Below are 20,308 nucleotides of genomic sequence, written 5' to 3' on the forward strand. Positions count from 1 at the left end.
TGAACTGGACATTTCAACTCCTTTTTGGTTAAAGCTACTACTGTTGCACACCTTGGTCACCTTATAGATCACTTATTGTCACCCCTGCTATCATGTAAACTTCTAGTTGATTCGTCTCATCTGATCTCTGATCCCCTCAGCTTAATCATTTTATTTCATGCCTCTGGTGCTACTCAAGTTGCCTGAGGCTTGTGTTTCAATTAAGTGACCTTTCTGAAATGTACTGCTAATTATTTAAAACCTTCCTTCATTTGTCAATCTTTGTCTGCAGATCTCCGGCCATCAGCTGGGAACTATAACGTTTTTCTTAGTTTATCCTTCCTTTCTTGCGCCATAGGACCTTGCCCACGTGGAATTGTTTAAAATTACTATCCGGCTATTAGTCACCTTCAATCTGGGTTCCTACAAAACTTCCCACTCAAATGTTTAGGTCTAGCTACCAGTGTTTTGTTTGTGTTGTTCTGGATACTAAGTACAATTCTGCTAGTTGTTTTAAAGTACAACACCGAGCTCTCTCATGCCAGCTTTGGTGTATTTTGCTGCAGCAATGAGAAGAAATTTAATAGGTAGTGGTGGGGAAACGGCTGTTGTTGGGTGCTGAATTTGTCATTAGCGAAATAGGATCTGGAGAATGGTATGCTGTTGAAGTCATTGTTCCTCATTTAAAAAAATATACATATTGAAAAATGTTAAAGAATGGTTCCAAACCTTGATGGAATTGTAAAAGACTCGAACAGATATAATATGTTCAGAATCTTTGAAATAATGAAAGTGTCAAAAAGGTAGAGGTAAAAAGATTTGAGTTACAACATCTATATTAAAATCTGCATATGTGTTTACCTCCTGTCCGCAAACTTGACTTCCTGTTCATGATTGGTGTTTAACCATTTTCCATTAGCATTTTCCCATGTATATCATCGTAATGGTTTGTTGATGAATGAATTTAATCACTCAATTATTTATTTTAAAGTTATGTTGAAATAACTAGTGTTCAAAATAAGATTTCAAACAAAAAACACATATTTTATCATATAGCTTGTTAACCGCATTAAAGATTTTACTTGAAGGCCTCGGCCTCAATCTTTCTTAAGGGCTGTGGATTGAACTTGATGTTTTTACCCATACTGGTGGTTTTGTTAGCTGAAGGTAGGTTCTGCAACTTGAGCAATACACAGTCTGCACAAGTTGAGAATGGAGCTGTTGACTTAGATAAATAACCAGCAATGTTTCTCTGACTTTAACAAAATCTATTTGACTGTTTTAATTTTCAAAAGTGGTTAAATTTCAAAAACTATATTCAGATAAAATTTGAGTTAAGAGAAGTAGAAAATAATGACACTGGTTATTTAATTAATATTGGTAGATGCTTTATCAATTTTAAAGCATAATCTGAAAATGTATTCTAATTGAGTTGTTTCAAAAGGTTATATTTATATCAAATAAAGCCTGTAATAATCACCTGTGTTTTGTCAGCAGATAGGAAATATAGTGGTCAAATAACTAACATTGTTGGATAAAGAGAAATGCACAAATTGGGAATTTACTTTTATATTATCCCAACTTCTGTCCACCACTCCCTCCCATTTTACAGTTGGCCGTATCAGTGCAGGATACATCCATTCATATACAGAGATGCACGTAAACCAAATGCACCAGGGAAGGACAAACCAGTTGGAAGCAAACTTTTGTTTGACCCATGTCTCCAACGTGTGGTTGGTGAAAAACAAAGGAAATTTGACGGGGTCTGTATAAATTGTTTTTCCTCATTTTCTTTTGGAATAATCAAATTTTGATAGGAAGGGCTCTAATTACTCCACTTTTGATGATTAGAAAATACAAGTGATCCACTTATTTTTTAAACTATATTCTGAAAGGCTGAAATTAAAACACTGCTGGAAATGCACAGCAAGTCATTCGGCTGCAACAAAAATGACATTTCACGTATGTCTTTTATCAAAACAGTCTTCAGCTCTGAGAATGGTACACCTCAATATGTCATTGTTCATTATAGAGAGAGAGAGAGAGATGTGTGCAATTTATATGTGTACTCTTAACCTTTCTAATTTTGTTTTTCACAAACCATTGCTTCTCTCCCTGTTGATGGAATCCAAGCTTTTCTAATTTGCTTACTGTCATATGCCAGCTGTGCCCATTCAACTTTTCTTCAGTTTTCACCTACAAAAAAAACATACAAGCCAAATTCCAGCAGTCTCACTGCACTTGAAGAGAAAATTTAGATCAATTGTTACTCATTAAATTTACCTTCAAAGATGTGGAGATGGGATTGAGAGTCTATGATTTGGGTAGTCTTAAAGGAGTTTTGGAAGGAATAAACTTGATAGAACCAATAGTTTTTTTTCTCATTATTTTAGAAATCCATGGCAGTGTCAATGAATTTGAGTGTTATTTTACAGCTTCGTGTTTGAAATGGACTGCATCTTAGCAACAAAGTGAAAGAGTGATAGGTTGCATTGTAAACAGATCAAAGCACTGAATCAAACAAGGAATTTGTTTAGAAGCGTGATGGTGCCAGAACTAAGTGTTTTACGTTCCACATTTTGTATTGTGGTATTTGTTTTTAATCTATTTCCAATAGGGACTCCAACTTCCTCACCAACAGACAAAACTGAAGACACTCAGGTTGCTATTATGCAGGTTGTAGCATCTTCCCACATTAAGAAATTTAAGTTACTGTCACATCCAATGTATTCAAGTCACTTCCCAAACTTGTCAGCTGGAATGAGAAACAAAATTAGCCATATGGATGCTATGATAAGTTTCATCGTGAACCAAAATATTCCTACAATGTTACGTCACGTTTCAATTACTTATTTTGCAAACTGACTTGGTCGGTCTTTTGTCCAAATTTCAGCTCTGCTGTAATCATCATTCTCTCTTATAGCTTTATCTCTTCAGTCTTTTCACGTATATTTGTGTTGTAAATGATATTTTAATTTTGTTTTAAAAATTCTGATAATTTAATCCCAGAAATATGACATTACTGAATGAGGGAGAAGTTCATCATGTAAATTAGAGATGCATTCTCAATTGACTAAAATTGATGCAAATGAGTGACATTGATGCCTATTAAAGTGGAAGTCAGAAAATGAGTTGTGACTAATTGCACACATTGCTCAAGTGGACATAATTGATTTTTAAAAGGAACTTTCTTAGTCATTCAAATCTCAGCATGGCCATTTGAGAATTTGAATTCCATTTATGTAAGTAAAAACATGATACAATTCCCACTGTTTAAGTGGGCACATACGTGTAAAAGGTGATATAACATGGTAGCCATATGAAAATGTTATCACTCATTAACATCCACAGCTTTCTGACTGCTATCTGAAGAGTAGTACATCTATTGCTGGAACTCAAACTGACTAAGGACTTGAACATAGGAACAGGAGTAAGCCATACAGTCCCTCAAGTCTGTTCTGCCATTCAATGAGGGCATGTCTGGTCTGGGATTTAATTGCATGTACCTGCCTTTCTCTCATATCCCTTAATATCTTCGGTTAACAAAAATCCATCAACCTGTGTGTTGGTTTTGCTAGTGAATAGCCCTACGCTTCGGTGATGCTATTGGCATTGAGATGATGGGTACTATTATGAATGAAATGGTGGATGAAGTCACAGCTCTCTGGCACAGATTATTGGTGCTCATATTGATGAATTACAAAATATCTCAAGGAGAATGGACAAAGTGGAGAAAAGAAGCCTGTCAACTGAGGGGGCAATTTCCTTGGTGGGGGCTCAATGGTGCACTCTGTATCCAGTCTTTGAGGCTTGTGGTGGGTCAAAGACTCTTACAACTGGTCTTATGCTGTCTTGTCCTCCGCTCATCAAGAAGGGTTGGAGGTTGCTGGACATGTCTGGTCCTTACCATCATCCAGGACCTAGGCTTTTCTTTGCCAGGGCTTCAGAAGGATGGTATGAAACTCTGGGTGGATCTAGGATGTTGCTCAATGATCCTTTCGTGGTTTTGGTTTTATCAAGCTCCACAGCTGGTTATTGTATCTTGCAGTTCATCATTAATCCTGAACTTTGTTCTCTTGAGATTATAATCCTGATGGTGTGATTTTTTGTTTTAAAAGGTTCTGACAGACATATCTGCTGCCTGTTATACTGTGAAAATCAGGATTGTCTACTTTTTATTTTTGGTATTTATCCACCAGCATGCTCTGACAGTGAAACAAGGGAGGCCATAGTTTGTAGAACTCCTTTCCATTGAGAAATATATTGAGTTGGTTGTATGACATGAGGGTTGTACAGTATTTACCTGGTTTCGTTTTTTGTTTGCTGTAATCCTTGCGTTTACACTGAGGAAGTATAACTTTCAGTACTCTTCACTTGATTTTCTTAAATGAAAGACGAGCACCACAGGAGGGTGGTGGGTAGGTTGTTTGGTACAAAGATGGTTGGTAAGGCCTTGAGGCAGCATTATGGATGAGGAGAATTCCCTGTTAGATCTACTGGTTGTGTTTTTTTTTGTAATTTTATAGTTCTTTGGGAATCCTTGTTTCCTGTGAGAGTACAGACAGATCATGTGTGCTGGAAAAGATTAGAGTTTTTAGTCATTGGCATCTCTAATATTTTTGGAGTGGGGAAATTATGTTCTGGTGCACACCCCGGAGTAGTTAACTAAACCTTGGATATCTATCTTTGTTCGGTTGGTCTTCTATTTTGTTTTGGCTCTGCACCTAGTAGCAGTGGTTATTTGGCTCATGGAATGTATGGTGGGCATATTATCCAGTTGTTAGTTTTTCTGAGTGCGGAAATGAGTCGAATGCATTGATAGTGGGGCCTAAATGTTGTCTCTGGGGTACTTGCAGAAAGGGTGTAGGAGTGTGTCCAGTGTCCTGTTATTTGTGAGATTATGCTTGTGCTATTCTGTTCCTGGTATCCTTCCTGTGCACATCTATTGGATAATTCTGATGCTTCTCGCTCTGGAGTTTCCTTTTCTGTCCGGGTAGACGAGGTGTTATAGGCTCTGATTTTTTTTTGCAGTTAATCCTAAGGGTTTCCCTTGCTGAGAGGAGGGGGTCATTTGTATAAATATTTGCTGGTGTTTTGAGTATGTTTTGTGTGGAATAACTGTACTGTACTAGATTTTGGCAATTTATTGAATCTTGTAAATGTAAAATAAGAAAACTTTCAATAAAAATATACTTAAAGAAAGCAAGAGGGCACTTGTACTTCTGCCTTGATGGGCTAATACAACATGTCTATAATTATCCACACTTCCAAACCTGAAAGAAATTCTAGAGTTTACAGCTCACCTGAAGAGGTTTCAGCCAATCTGCATCCAACAACTTCTTATGAAAACTCTGCTCACAATTCAACAGCTAAGGAGCTGAGACAATCCACAACATTCTACGGTGATCAATAACATTCAAAATAAAACACCCCATAACACTGTTTTAATATACCCCATCTTCCAGTGTTAATGGTTATTAAAATTCCATGAGTCAAATCTGCAACATTGTCAAAAAGATTTTCTTTTGGCTACACTTCTGTTTCATTGAAATCTGCCCTTAGATTTTGAGATATACTGCTTTCAGACTAAGGAACGTTTGCCTCCAACCCAAGTGGTAGAGATAACTGACAATTAATCTGGCATCAGTTGTCATTTGCAGTGTGTTCCAAAACCCTATCACCTTTTGAATATTCTGTTTCCTAAACTTCAATCCTGAAACATACGGTTCTAAATTCAAGAGTATGTCTCCTATCTAGACTTCCCAAACCAGTGGAAATAAATTCTCTTTTTCCTATCTCAAATTTTGATCAATTGCCCCTTAAATATCTAACTTCCAAGGCAAAAAACTGATTCTTGTAATCTGTCATTTTAAATTAATCTTTGAAGTCTGGTTATCACTCTGTTAAATATACCCTGCATTCCTTTGAAGGCTAATATATCCTTCCTAATGTGGTGTCCTGAATTGCAGTCACCAGAACTTCCTTTGGTTTTGATATAACTTCTAGCCTCTTGTATTTTAATCCTTCACTGATTTTTTTTGCTGGAGCGGTTCATAACATTTTATTCATCCGTATACCTGCACCCACAAGCTGCTTTGGAATTCCATGTTTTCAACTTTTCAACATTTGGAAAGCACTATGTTTTTAAGTCCAAAGTCGACGACCTCACACTTCCTACTGTGAAATCCATTCGCCACAATTTTGCCCATTCAGTGTCTATCAATATCTTGTAACAACACACTTCCTTCTTCACTCCTTTCTTTGTGCAATCAGCAAGCTTGGATATGGGGCTTTTTATCCCAGCAAATTTACTAATGTGAATAGTTAATACAGATCCTTGCAGGAGACCATTAGTCACATTCCCAATAAGAGTACATGCCTATTATCCCTCTTTTGTTTCCTGCTACTCAGCTAATTTTCTAACTAGATCAATAAATTGCCTTCAATTCCATGAGCTTCAACTTTATCTAACAGTCTCTTATGAGATACTTTATGAATGTCTTCTGTAAGTCCACACAACTTTTATACATACATATTTAAGACCTTTCTTTCACCCTTTTCTAGAATTGTTGCATTCACTGATCAAGAACCAACCTCTAAATCCCAGAGTAAAATTTGATTATGCCAGAACCAAAATTCAATACTAAGCAGTGATGAATAGAAAACTGTTATTCTTCATAATGTGAATAGAAACAAGTCCTTTCTCAGGTACAGGAATTGAATTGTCTCATTGACGGGCATGATGTCATTAAAATTTTGATGTTCAATAAGTTTTTCATTATTTGAATTTTTCAACAAAGGTGCTATGAAGAGAGTAGAGTTGAACATCTGGTTCACTAACTCTTTGTACATTAAATGCTTAAAAATAATGGAGAAAAAATACATTTAAATAAATACATATGCCACTTGTGATATCACTGTAGACACAACTCTTTCTGCCCAGAATAGAAATAGAGCACTTATGACACCATAACAGGAAAATTTGAGATTGACACTAATGCAGCACTTTTGGGCTGATGCAAGAGACTGTCCATTTTAAATATTTATTAAATGACAAGGATTATCCTTAAAAATAAGCCTGCAGTTGTTAGATAATTATAAAACCCCAAGTGATTTATGAATGTGCTTGAGGGAAATAAATCTGCTGACCTGTCCCAGTCTCATCTTTGTAACTCCAGCCCAACACTTACATAGTTATCTCCTGATTGCCCTCTGAAGTAAAATCAGTTGTGGCCAAAAAAATGAAGTTGCTCACAAATTGGAGACAAGGATTTGCTTTCATTCTAAAACAATTAAAGGATCATTTATCATTTGTTGAGATTCATCAGGCCAAAGATATGCAGGTTATGTGGATTGACCATGCGAAATTGTCCCTAGTGTATAGGTTAAATGGATTAACTATGATGGATGGGGCATTAGGATGTGCTTTGGTGGGATGCTCTTTGGAGAGTTGGTGAAGTTTCAATGAGCCAAATGGCTGCCTGCATTGCAGGATTCTATGATCAGCAGATACCAGTCTCCCAAGAAAAGCATTCGGTTTTAGATCAGGAAAGCTCATTCCAAAATCACTAGAACTTCCAACTCTGCAAAATGTAACTGAAAAAAATGTTGGGCAATCGAAAATGTTTTAACGGATCTATCTGATCATTATTATTACAAAAGCAATATGAATTGTCTAAACTGAAGAATGTGTAGAAGTAAGTTTAGATTTTTTTCAGTTGCATTAATTTTTTGGTATAGTAATAGATTTGCAAGTGAGCCATTATTAGTAAATTTATCATTTAAAATTATCAATAGGCATTGCCTGATCTGACTGACTGTGGAGAATAGCTTCAAATATGCCTAAAGCTATAATAATGATTTTTGTCTGTCACATTCAATTTGAAGTAAAATGTTAAGGATCACTTCAGTTTGACTTGTAAACCAATTGTAACAAATATCCTTAGATTTAGTACAATTGTGGTACCTTAGATTATCGAGTCCTACTACCAAATAGTACCTGTTCCCACTCTAAGGTACTATCAGGACCAGAACCATGTTACACAGCAAGAATTTGATACGGGACAGCACTTTGGAGCAGAACTGGAGGAGCAGCAGGATAGAGAAGCAAGACTAACTTCACAAGAAGAGGTGCTACAAAACTCCAACCAGCAAGAATGGAATGGCCATTCCAGTCTAATTTAACTACTGTATATCATCAATGTTACCCCCTCTGCATGCATTTTGGCTCCCGCATCAAATAATAGAAAGTTAAAAGTAATTCCTGTATCCTGTTAAGCAACTCTTTATCTCTTAGTTCACAATCCCAGCTCCATTTCCTCCTTTGAAGAAAAGGAATGAGCCTTATGTTCTTTGCTTGCCTAGTTGGATGTAAACAAATTATAAATGGTGAGCTTTCTTATTCTAACCCTGGATCATGTAATATTTTAGAATTTGGGTATTATTTGACCTAAACTTTCATTAAATAGTATTTTTTATGGTTTTTCAATTATGTTACTGTTCTAATATTGCATTGTACAATTCTTTTTAAACTGGTAAACAATGAAGACCTTTAAAAATACAAATTGGTAATCACATTTGAATTATTAACTGAATGTTGTTTATTTGCTGATGAATTTATTTTGCCAGAAATGTAAACATCCATATAAAAATATATTGCTAAGTTTTTAATCTGTCACACTATTAAGCTTTTAGAAGCAGACACAGCAAACAGGCCTCACCATTAGCCTCATTTGTCTTGCTAAATTCTGCAGTTTGAACTTCAAAATTAATGTGCCATTGGATTCATTTCATAGTGGAAAATCATGTAACATGTGGCATTATTTCACTACTTGAAATGCATTACATTTGCAAATAAATTACATGCTCTGCAGAAATCCATTTTCCTTAATCCCAGCGATTCTTTTGTAGAGGTATTAGAGATCGAATCCAGTTGACCTACATAAGATAAATGGTGTGCATATTACAAACAAATCTTGATTTAACAAAATATATATGTATATCAAGGTTTATTAGTTCATGCAGTGCACAGTTCAGTGAAATTAATTAAGTACATGAGAAATAGCTGGATGCTAACCTGATTTTCAGAAGATGAGAAAAATGATAGTTTAATAAAAGGGCAGCTTTACAAGCTAAATAACTGGGCAAATTTTCATGTGACATTTTTTGTAATGTTTCAATACACAGCAACATTAGTATTTACAGATACTTATCATGAAAGCTTACATTAATTTACAGCACTACTGTACCAGCTTTATTCATCTCTGCAATGCCATACATGTGATCCATGCCTCATCACTTTGATTTGTGCTTGTGGATCAATGGAAAAGGAAGCATTCTTTTTGTAAAAATAAGTTATATAAGAGAAAGAGGTTATTAAAAGAGGAAGAACTTTTTTATGCAGAGAGTAGTGGGTGTCTGGAATTCACTACCTGAGTTGGTGGTAGCGGCAGAGACTCTAAACTCTTAAAAAGTACCTCAGTCTGCACCTAAACTAAGCTACAGGGTTTATGGCTGGGGTGCAGGAAGGTGAGATTAGAAGGTGCACCTGGGTGTCCTCGGACTGATATAGACAAGATAGGCTGAATGGCCTTCTGCGCTGCAACTTTTCTTTGGTTCTATAATAAATTAAAATATAATTGTTTCTTGGGAATGCAATACTGAAAGCCATGTTCAACTCTTGAGGAGGCTGGACAAAGTAAATGTTTCTGATGACAAAAGGATCAAGAATTGGAGGACACCAATTTAAAGTGATTGATAAAAGGACCAGAGATGGCACGAGGAAAAGTTTATTTAGTCACAAATAAGGCTTACATTAACACTGCAATGAAATTATTGTGAAATTTCCCCTAGTCACCACACTCCAGCACCCTTGTTTGGATCAGTGCACCTAACCAGCACATCTTTCAGACTGTGGGAGGAAACCCACAGAGAATGTGCAAATTCCACACAGACAGTGACCCAAGCTGGGAATTGAACTCAGGGCCCTGTCACTATGAGGCAGTGGTGCTAACCATTATGTCACTCTTCTTTTCTGGATATAGAATGCACTTGCTGAGAGTGTGGAGAAGGCCAATGCAATTGTTGCTTTCAAAATGTAATTATCTAAAGCTTAATAAAAATTCAGAATTACAGGGAAAAGGCAGGGGAGTGAAACAAGCTGAGTAGTCCTTGCAGACAGCCCACATGCACACAATGAACCATTTTATGATTTTACGTATGGACCAGGAGGTTCACAATTTGATCCCTGATTTGTACTGATCTCTGCTGGTTATAGCAATAAAGCAGCAAATCATTTTCGGTAAAGGAAAAAAAATTCAGTCATCAATTCTGCTTTTGATCATTATTCAGCAATATCAGCCAGAAAATCTGCATATTTAAACATTGGCTGAGAATGGAACTAAGTTACATTTTTCCCAATTATGTATGTTAAATCAATTTGAATCCAATATGAACTCTAAATACTCTATCTTGAAAAAGGGCATTTTCTCTGAGAATTTTATTGTCCCACATCTCTTGTTTTTCTAGTGATTCTTATTCTGACTGAGATAATTCTGTTGACCTGAGCTTACAGTGGCTTTATTCAGAATTATCCTAATTCCCCAGGAATTGATGTAAACCTGCACAGTGCTAAAATAAAACAAAGAACACAAGGAATAGGAGCAGGAACAGACCAAATTGCCAATGGACCCTGCTCTGCAGTTCAATATCATCATGGCTGATGTTGGGCTTCAACTCCATTTTCCTGCCTGCTTCTCATATCCCTTGATTCCCAAAGAGACCAAAATCTACCACAGCCTTAAACATATTCAATGATTGAGTATCTACATCCCAATTCCAAATATTGTCAACCCTCTGAATGAAGTAATATCTCCTCATTTCAGTCCTAAATGATTGCCCCCTTATCCTCAGACAATGCCTCCATGTTTTGAGCTCACCAACCAGCAGAATCATTCAGCACTTACCAGCCTTGGCAGAATCTTTACAATTTCAATGAGACTGCCTCACATTCTTCTAAACTCCAGAGAATATAAAAAATTTACTTAGCATTTTATCATAGGGCAAACCCTTCATCCCAGGAACCAATCTAGTGAACCTTCAGCATACCACGTCCAATGCAAGTGGAGACCAAACTGTACACAGTATTCCACATGTGATTTCACCAAAATGCTGTACAAATGTAGTGAGACTACTTTTTCTTGTGCTCTAATCCCCTTGCAATGAAGGCCAACGTGCAATCTGCTTTCCTAATTGCTTGCTGAGCCTGTATACTAACTTTCTGCATTCCTTATACGAGCAGAACCAAGACTCTTTGAATGTCAACACACACAAGTTTCACACCTTTTAAAAATATTGTGCTTTTCTATTTTTATGAACAAAGTGAATAACTTCATATTTCCCTACATTATACACTGTCATCTTGTCCCTCACTCACTTAACCTGTCAATATCTTTGAAGCTTTTGTGTCCTCCCCTCAGCTTATCTCTCCATCGAGTTTAGTATCATCAGTGAATTTTGATACATTACTCTCTGCTTCTTCATTTATGTCATTAATATAGATTGTGAATAGTTGACAGTGTGCAAATGAATTCTCTCCATCCCAAATGTCTGTTATTCATCTCCACAGTAGCTTGAGAAAGATGATTTCAATGGTAGTGGAGTCATCAGAATAGCTTTTATACGATACTATCAGGTCCTGTATGGCATTGTTCATGGTAAATTGGATGCCAGACTGTTGTACAATGACAAGATAGTTACAGTAACACAGTATATTATCCTATGACTAAGCTGAAGCCTGGTCTATCACTTGCACCAACTTAGAAAGTACATCACGAGTTCAATTAGGAGATCATTATTTATCTTTGACTAGAAGATGCTTATAAATGTTTGGCTCATCCTGAACTTCACTAAAAAATCATAATGGTTGGCCTTATTCCCGCTTTTATACTTCATAATTCATTTTCTGCAGCGTATTGCGCTTTAAACATGATGATGTGGAAATGCCGGTGTTGGACTGGAGTGGGCACAGTAAGAAGTCTCACAACACCAGGTTAAAGTCCAACTGATTTGGAATCACAAGCTTTCGGAGCACTGTTCCTTCATTAGGTGAGTGGAGAGGTGAGTTCACAAACACAGCATATATAGGCAGAAACACAATTGCAAGATAATGGAATTTACAGGTAAACAAGTCTTTACAGGTACAGAGAGAGGGATAATCACAGGTTAAAGAGATGGGAATTAGAACATAGAACATTACAGTGCAGTACAGGCCCTTCAGCCCTCGATGTTGTGCCAACCTGTGAAACCAATCTAAAGCCCATCTAACCTACACTATTCCAATATCATCCATATGTTTATCCAATGACCATTTAAATTACCTTAATATTGGTGAATCCACTACTGTTGCAAGCAGGGCATTCCACACTCTTACTACTCTCTGAGTAAAGAACTTACCTCTGACATCTGTCCTATATCTATCACCCCTCAATTTAAAACTATGTCCCCTTGTGCTAGCATCACCATCCGAGGAAAAAGGCTCTCACTGTCCACCCTATCTAATGCTCTGATCATCTTATATGCCTCTATTAAGTCACCTCTTAACATTCTTTCTAACGAAAACAGCCTCAAGTCCCTCAGCCTTTCCTCATAAGACCTTCCCACCATACCAGGTAACAACCTGATAAATCTCCTCTGCACCCTTTCCAATGCTTCCACATTCTTCCTATAATGCAGCTATCAGAACTATACGCAATACTCCAAGTGCGGCCGTACCAGAGTTTTGTACAGCTGCAACATGACCTCATGGCTCTGAAACTCAATCCCTCTACCAGTAAAAGCTAACGCACTGTATGCCTTCTTAACAACCTGGGTGCCAACTTTCAGGGATCTATCTACATTGACACCAAGATCTCTCTGCTCAACCACACTACCAAGTAACTTACCATTAGCCCAGTACTCTGTATTCCTGTTACTCCTTCCAAAGTGAATCACCTCACACTTTTCCACATTAAACTCCATTTGCCATTTCTCAGCCCAGCTCTGCAGCTTATCTATGTCCCTCTGTAACCTGCAACATCCTTCTGCACTGTCCACAACTCCACTGACTTTAGTGTCATCTGCAAATTTACTAACCCATCCTTCTACGCCCTCATTCAGGTCATTTATAAGAATGACAAACAGCAGTGGCCCCAAAACAGATCCTTGCAGTACACCACTAGTAACTGAACTCCAGGATGAACATTTCCCATCAACGACCGCTCTCCGTCTTCTTGCAGCTAGCCAATTTCTGATCAAAACTGTTAAATCACCCTCAATCCCATGCCTCCGTAACTTCTGCAATAGCTTACCATGGGGAACCTTATCAAACACTTTACTGAAATCCATGTATACCACATCAATCACTTTATCATCATCCAACTCTTTTGTCACCTTCTCAAAGAACTCAATAAGATTTGTGAGGCACAACTTAACCTTGACAAAGCAGTGTTGACTATCCTTAATGAAATTATTCCTTTCTAGATGATTATAAATCCTATCTCTAATAATCCTTTCCAAAACTTTGCCCACAACAGAAGTAAGGCTTACTGGTCTATAATTACCAGGGTTGTCTCTACTCCCTTTCCTGAACAAGGGGACAACATTTGCTATCCTCCGGTCTTCTGGCACTATTCCTGTAGACAATGATGACCTAAAGATCAAAGCCAAAGCCTCTGCAATCTCCTCCCTAGCCTCCCAGAGAATCCTAGGATAAATCCCATCCAGCCCAGGGGACTTATCTATTTTCATACTTTCCAGAATTGCTAACACCTCCTCCTTATGAACCTCAGTCCCGTCTAGTCTAATAATCTGTATCTCAGTATTCTCCTCAACAACATTGTCTTTTGAATAATGTCAAGCCAGGGCAGTTAGTAGGATTTTGCAAGCTCAGGTTAAATGATAGGGGTTACATGTGGTGTGGCATGAACTCAAGATCCTGGCTGAGGCTGCCTTCATACGTGCGAAACTTGGCTATCAGTTTCTGCTCAGTGATTCTGCATTGTTTTGTTCTTGAAGGCCGCCTTGGAGAACACTTTCCTGAAGATTGGAAGCTGAATGTCCTTGACTGCTGAAGTGTTCCCCGACTGGAAGGGAAAACTCCAGGTTGATGATTGTTGCACAGTGTCCATTCATCCGTTGTCATAGCATCTGCATTGTCTCACCAACCTATCACATCTTGGGACATGCTTTTCTGCAGTATAATAGGAGACAATGTTGGTCAAGTCACATGAATATGTACAGTGGATGGTGTTCTCACATGAGATGATGGCATCCATGTCAATGACCCAGCACGTCTTGCAGAGTTGCTGTGGCGGGGTTGTGTGGTGTCGTGGTCACTATTCTCCTGAAGGCTGGTCTGTTTGATGTAGTGTGGTTGTTTGAAGGCAAGTAGTGGGGATCTGGGGATGGCCTTGGCAAGACTTTGTCTTCACCAATGACTGTTGAAGGCTCTGAAGAAGATGTTGCAGTTTCTCCACTCCAGGGAAGTTCTGGACGACGAAGCGTACTCTGTTGGTCATGTCACGTGTTTGTCTTCTGAGGAGGGCAATGCGATATTTTGCTGTGGTGCATCGGACCTGTTGATCAATAAGTTGAGCACCATATCCTATTATTAAAGGGCATCTTTCAGCATTATTAAACAATGATGTTAGAGGTGTTACAAACACAAAATATGTATTACATGAGGATCCTCCATTTTATTAATTTATAACTCAGAGGATATGTTGTTCTGTTAGAATGTAATGGAGAATGTGTCGTATATTTTTGATACTCTAGAATATGTTGAATATTGCAAAAAAAACACGTAAAACAGATGAGTTTGTAAATAGTGATGGAATTGTAACTGACATTCTGCGTTTGCATTTGCCAGCCTATGAATTTTTCTCTTTAAAGTACATGAGTAGATGTCATGGGTCAGGAAGCATTGAGATGGAATTCCTATTTACTGTGTATAAAAAAAGTTTAAATAATTCTAGAGTTTTAGTGAACAATAATGTTTCTTAAATATTAATCAAGCTAATATATATGGTAGTTTGAAAGATTTTTGTACATGCTATTGAATCACTGTTTTCGGTCACATATTATGTAATTCAATATGCAATATATTATAAGCACTTCTGATTTACAGTTATTGAATAAATCAAATTGTAATTTTAAAATATGGTATTTTTGCTAGACTTTTCAAATTAAAATTCAGTGACTTTAACCATTTCTACATCAAAATCATGATCAGTGATCTTGGTTATTATCATTTGTTCCTTTACATTTGTACTCAATCTTACCTCTGACCTTCTTAAAAGCCCAGGATACACAAATAAATTGTAGGCATCATGTACTAATAAAGAAGGATCTTAGGGTTTAGCAACACTAACTTGAGGGCATTGGGCTTTGTTAACAGTAAGAGAAGTTCCTGAGATTTGGGAGCATTGCAGTGGAGGTTTATATTAATTTTCCTCTGAAATATGTTGGCTCAAAGTATTTCTAAAATTCTTTTCTGTTGCTTTCTCTGCCTACTGCAGCTTGATAAATGAATAGTTGGATAAGATGCTTTAATTAATATGTTTTCCATTTTGAAAGTATAAATGGTGCACAACTGCCCATAATTTGCCTTTAAAATATTTGCTTTAAAAATTTTAACAATTAATTTCCAATTAATTTATTGTTTGAAAAGCAAAAGCCAGAAATCGTACTATGAGGAAATCAAAGGCAGAGGCAGAAGCAGACACTGCTACAAAGATGGAAATTGGTAATCTTAGTGATGGTGCAAATACATGGTGGGAAACTGACCTTGTGTCAGATATGACAGCAAAGTTGCAAAAAATTTGGTACAACCTCAGACTGTGAAAAGGGTGGAATCCGTGGCTAGGGAATGTATTTGTGCTGGGCACCAAAGACAATAGCTTCAGTCTTCCTGATGTTAAATTGGAGGAAATTTATTCTCATCTAGTACGGAGTAATGGACAAGCATCCTGACAATTTAGAGACAAAGGAGAAGTCGAGAAAGGTGTTGGATGTTTCATGTATAACAACTGCAATGCTTCATTCATGTTTCTCAGTGAAAGGCTTTATTGAACTGACCCTTAATGTTTTTGTTTACAGAGACTGCCTCATGGTAGAGGTCACCTGACTACTGAAATCCATATGCGACAGGTAGATTAATTGCATTTCTAAACCTAAATATCCCCCTTCACAAACAGAAGATATATTTGCATGCACAATCATATGTGACTATAAGTTACCCAAGTTATGCATCATCTTTATGCATTAATGACTTATTATACCAGTCACTGCACATGCATTCCACACAGTGTTAAGTCATGTGGGTCTCTGAATGGCACTCATGCACTTTAACCCTGGCTTTTAGTCTGGCTCCTATTCTTTGTCTGCAAAGTGTCATTCCCATCACTGTTGTGCCTTGGTGACTGTTGTTCCACTGGAGTTGCTGGGGACACATGAACCTTTAATATTGGTGGTAGTTCAGCTGCTGAAATTCCTTCTCCCTTACTGGCTGATCACACTGAGGGAAAAACCATGCTTGTGGTTGACATATGCCTGTGGCTGTGTCATATATTTGGTCATTCACTTGCACATGAATAAGATGACAATTTCTCTACACTTATGCTAAGTTTTCCAGTGGGCTGACATCTGTTGAGAGCATTGAAGATTTACACATTGACTGGCTTTCCAACGCACAGCTATGGTAATGGTTTGGTAGTCTTGTCAAACTGAAATTTGGCTTTCCGTCATTTCGTCTTGATTTTTTCACTCATGCCTTTTATTACTTCTGATTTTGGAGCTTTGTTGCTTTGGAAGAATAATTTGCGTGAGGCATGACATTAGTCTTTGTACAGGACTGTCCATGCTTTGCCTTGAATATGTCTGTGCTTAATTTGCTTGATTTCTTGACAATTGCATTAGCAAATTTCACTGCCACCCCTACCTTTCAATTTGACTGGGGATAGTGCGGAGATGATGTGTACTGTTGAATTTTCCAATCTTTTATGAATGGGCTGAATTCTTCACTTGTGAAATGAGGGCCATTGTCATATCACAATGTTTGGAATGCCTTACTGACTGACATTTGTTTTCAGGAATTCTATCATTTTTTCTGCTGTTAAAGTCTAACTCCCAGTAGTCAGAATAGCAGTCTACAATGATAATCAATTCCCCCCAAAGTGAGAACATCTACTCTCATCTTCATTTATGGTTTGCCTGGAATATCATATGTCACCAATGGCTCTGCAGCTTGTTTAACTTGCCACTCGTTACACACACTGCACTGGCCAATGTGGTCTTTAATTTCATTGCCCATGTTTAGACAATAAAGCGTATCTCTTGTCTTTCTCAAAGTCAATTTAATTCTTTGATAGTTTGCATGGATGAACTTCAGCACCTTTCCTCATCTCCATTGGGATGATGATTCTACTTCCTTTGTTCAAGATGCCATTTTGGGTTGTCAATTTATCTCAGTTTGCCCAATATGTTCCTGTGACCACAAATGTATCCTTGATGCTCTCAGGCCATCCTTTCATCAATATTTATTGTAGCACTTGTAGAGTTGCACATTGTCGGGTAGTTCACTTTAATTGAACAAGACGCTTGTCTATCAGATTCAATGTCTCTGCCAGTTTGATGGTTTTCAGATCATGTCTGACTGCTGTTAGATTTTGCATTCAGTTGTAGAATCCTCAATTTTCTTAATGAAGAGCACTGCTTTCGATTTTTTTTTGTTTTTCTCCCAATCCAAAAACATGTCTTTGCACTCTTCTAGGACCTGTACTGCCATCACTGGTTTTGTGTACTTTGAGACAGAGTATACCTCTGTTGGTACATTCAGGTTACTGGTCCAAGCTTTAGAAATGAGTGCCATTGTGTATCTATGATCTGGAATTGTAGATCTACCTTCTTGCCATTGCATTGGGTTCTCAGACTAATTTCTCCTTGCAGTATGAGTATCCTGTCATGTTATAGCCTCAACCTTACTTTTGAGGGCTTCATTTTCAGACAGTCATATTGAGGCACTTCATACAGATCTGTGAAGGTCATTATGTTGCATAGCACACAAGTGTCTATCTGTCCCTTCCTGTTTGCTTCATACTCTCCTCCTGTGGTTAATCATGAACAATTTGGCACTTATGGACTTGATTGAAACAACTCTTGTATGGCATACAGTTCTCATCAGGTTCTTTTGCTGATGTTTTTCTAGTGGCCATCTGGAGAGACTTGTTTTGTTTTTTCTCACCAAACACTGTGTGTGAAATAATTCTGCTTCTTGCAGTTAAAACACTGCTTCTCCCATGCTGAGCATTCTCCTTTTCCTATGTATGCTGTCTTCTGCAGTATTTGTATCCTGCGGCACAGTAGCACAGTGGTTAGCACTGCTGCTTCACAGCTCCAGGGACCTGGGTTTGATTCCCAGCTTGGGTCACTGTCTGTGTGGAGTTTGCACATTCTCCTCATGTCTGCATGGATTACTCCGGTTTCCTCCTACAGTTCAAAGATGTGTGGGTTAGATTGATTGATCATGCTAAAATTGCTCCTTAGAGTCCAGAGATGCATAGGTTCAAGGGATTAGTGGGTAAAATATATGTAGGGATATGGGGGTAGGGCCTGGGTGGATTTGTGGTCAGTACAGACTCAATGGGCTGAATGGCCTCTTTCTGTATGATTTCTATGACATGTCTATCGCTTTATTTAGTGTCAGTCTTTCATCTTTCAGTAGACTTGCTTTCACCAAGGGTTCTTGCACACCTAAGACTATTTTATCTTTAATTAGATAATTCTTTACATGTCTGTATTCAATGATTCTGCAAACTATGTTACTGCAGTCACATACTAATCTATGGTTTTTGTCTCTCCTTGAGTTGTAGTGTTGAATATATAGTATTCATATACAGCATTCACTCAGGGTCCAAGGTGTCCATCCAAGGCTTTTAAAATCATCTGTTTTCTTTGCTTGTCAGTTAGATTTAGAGTAGTATATAGTTTGTAGCTATGTTAGGATTAGAAATCTTATTGATTCAGGCTTTTCAATTAAGTCTGTTCAATCTTATAGTTTTGCCACTGTAAGTGGAAAAGCTGCCAATCCTGCCACATGTCACCAACCAGTGTTACTGGAGATGGAGTTGGAAAATTTGCAGCAGCCATTTTACTCATTCAATATTTTCCTTGCAGACTTTGTATGCTTTTCCTTTGTCCGTTAATGTTTGCTTTTTCATTGTCCCTATTCTTTAGTTTACTGCAGATATGGACTATCCTATGTGCCTTAATTCTAAGTGTCTTCTCTGCATTATTTCCAAAGTTCAAAATCTATTTTTTTGCACCTCTGAATATATGTTTCATGTGTAATGATAGCAGTGCTTTGTCAGTGTTTCTCACTCAGGGAGAGGCTTTATTGAACTGGCACCAAGGATGTCTGATTACAGATACTGTCTTATAGCATAGGTCACCTGGCTGTGGAAAGCTATACGTGACTTATAGACTGGTTTCATTTCAAAATCCAAACGTCCCCCCTTTCATAATGAACAAAAGATACAAACACAGGGTGAGCTGTGTGCCATTGGTTTGCTTGTGGAAACTGATGCTGTTTTTCACATTATGTTGCCAAGGGATAGTGTGTAATCATATTTAATGCTTGGTGCCATGATTTTGAATTGTTAATTATTTAAACTGAGGGATTATTAGATTAAGTTATAATATACTCTTTGATATAACTGTTTTTATCAATTGCAAAATAAACTAGTTTGTGTATTGTCTCCTTAAAATGTGAATCAGTTCACCTTTAGAGACTGAAGCAGCTCATGTGTGGTTACATATAAGTTTTTGGGATCTAATTAATTTATAAAGAGCATCTTAATAGCATATCCTATCCCAGGAGATGCTGTTGTCTGACAAGATTGTTGATAGCAAATCCTTTCTCAGAAGATACTATTGTCTGGTAAGGTTATTGGTAGCAAATCCTTTCCCAGGAGATGCTTTTGTCTGACAAGATCGTTGGTAACAAATCTAAACTGATCATTATATGCAGGATCTTATGAAGGAGACTAGCAATGTTAAACTTGAGAATGCAAGTGTGAGATTTTTAACAGAAGGTCTGTAGATTTTCATCTAACTTAATAAGAAAAATAAGGTATTTGACTGTTTTCTAATGACCAATACAGTGGTTGCTAGTTTTGATGGAAAAGTCATCCTCCCTTCAAACAATTAAAAATATTTTCATTGTTAATAACTTTCCCAGTATTTGTGGCAATATATACAAACGCTGGCGCAGGAACAGATTTTACAAGTACAAAGC

Source organism: Carcharhinus amblyrhynchos, chromosome 8 (genome assembly GCF_965287045.1).
Source record: "Carcharhinus amblyrhynchos chromosome 8, sCarAmb.v2.hapA, whole genome shotgun sequence".
Lineage (NCBI taxonomy): Eukaryota > Metazoa > Chordata > Chondrichthyes > Carcharhiniformes > Carcharhinidae > Carcharhinus > Carcharhinus amblyrhynchos.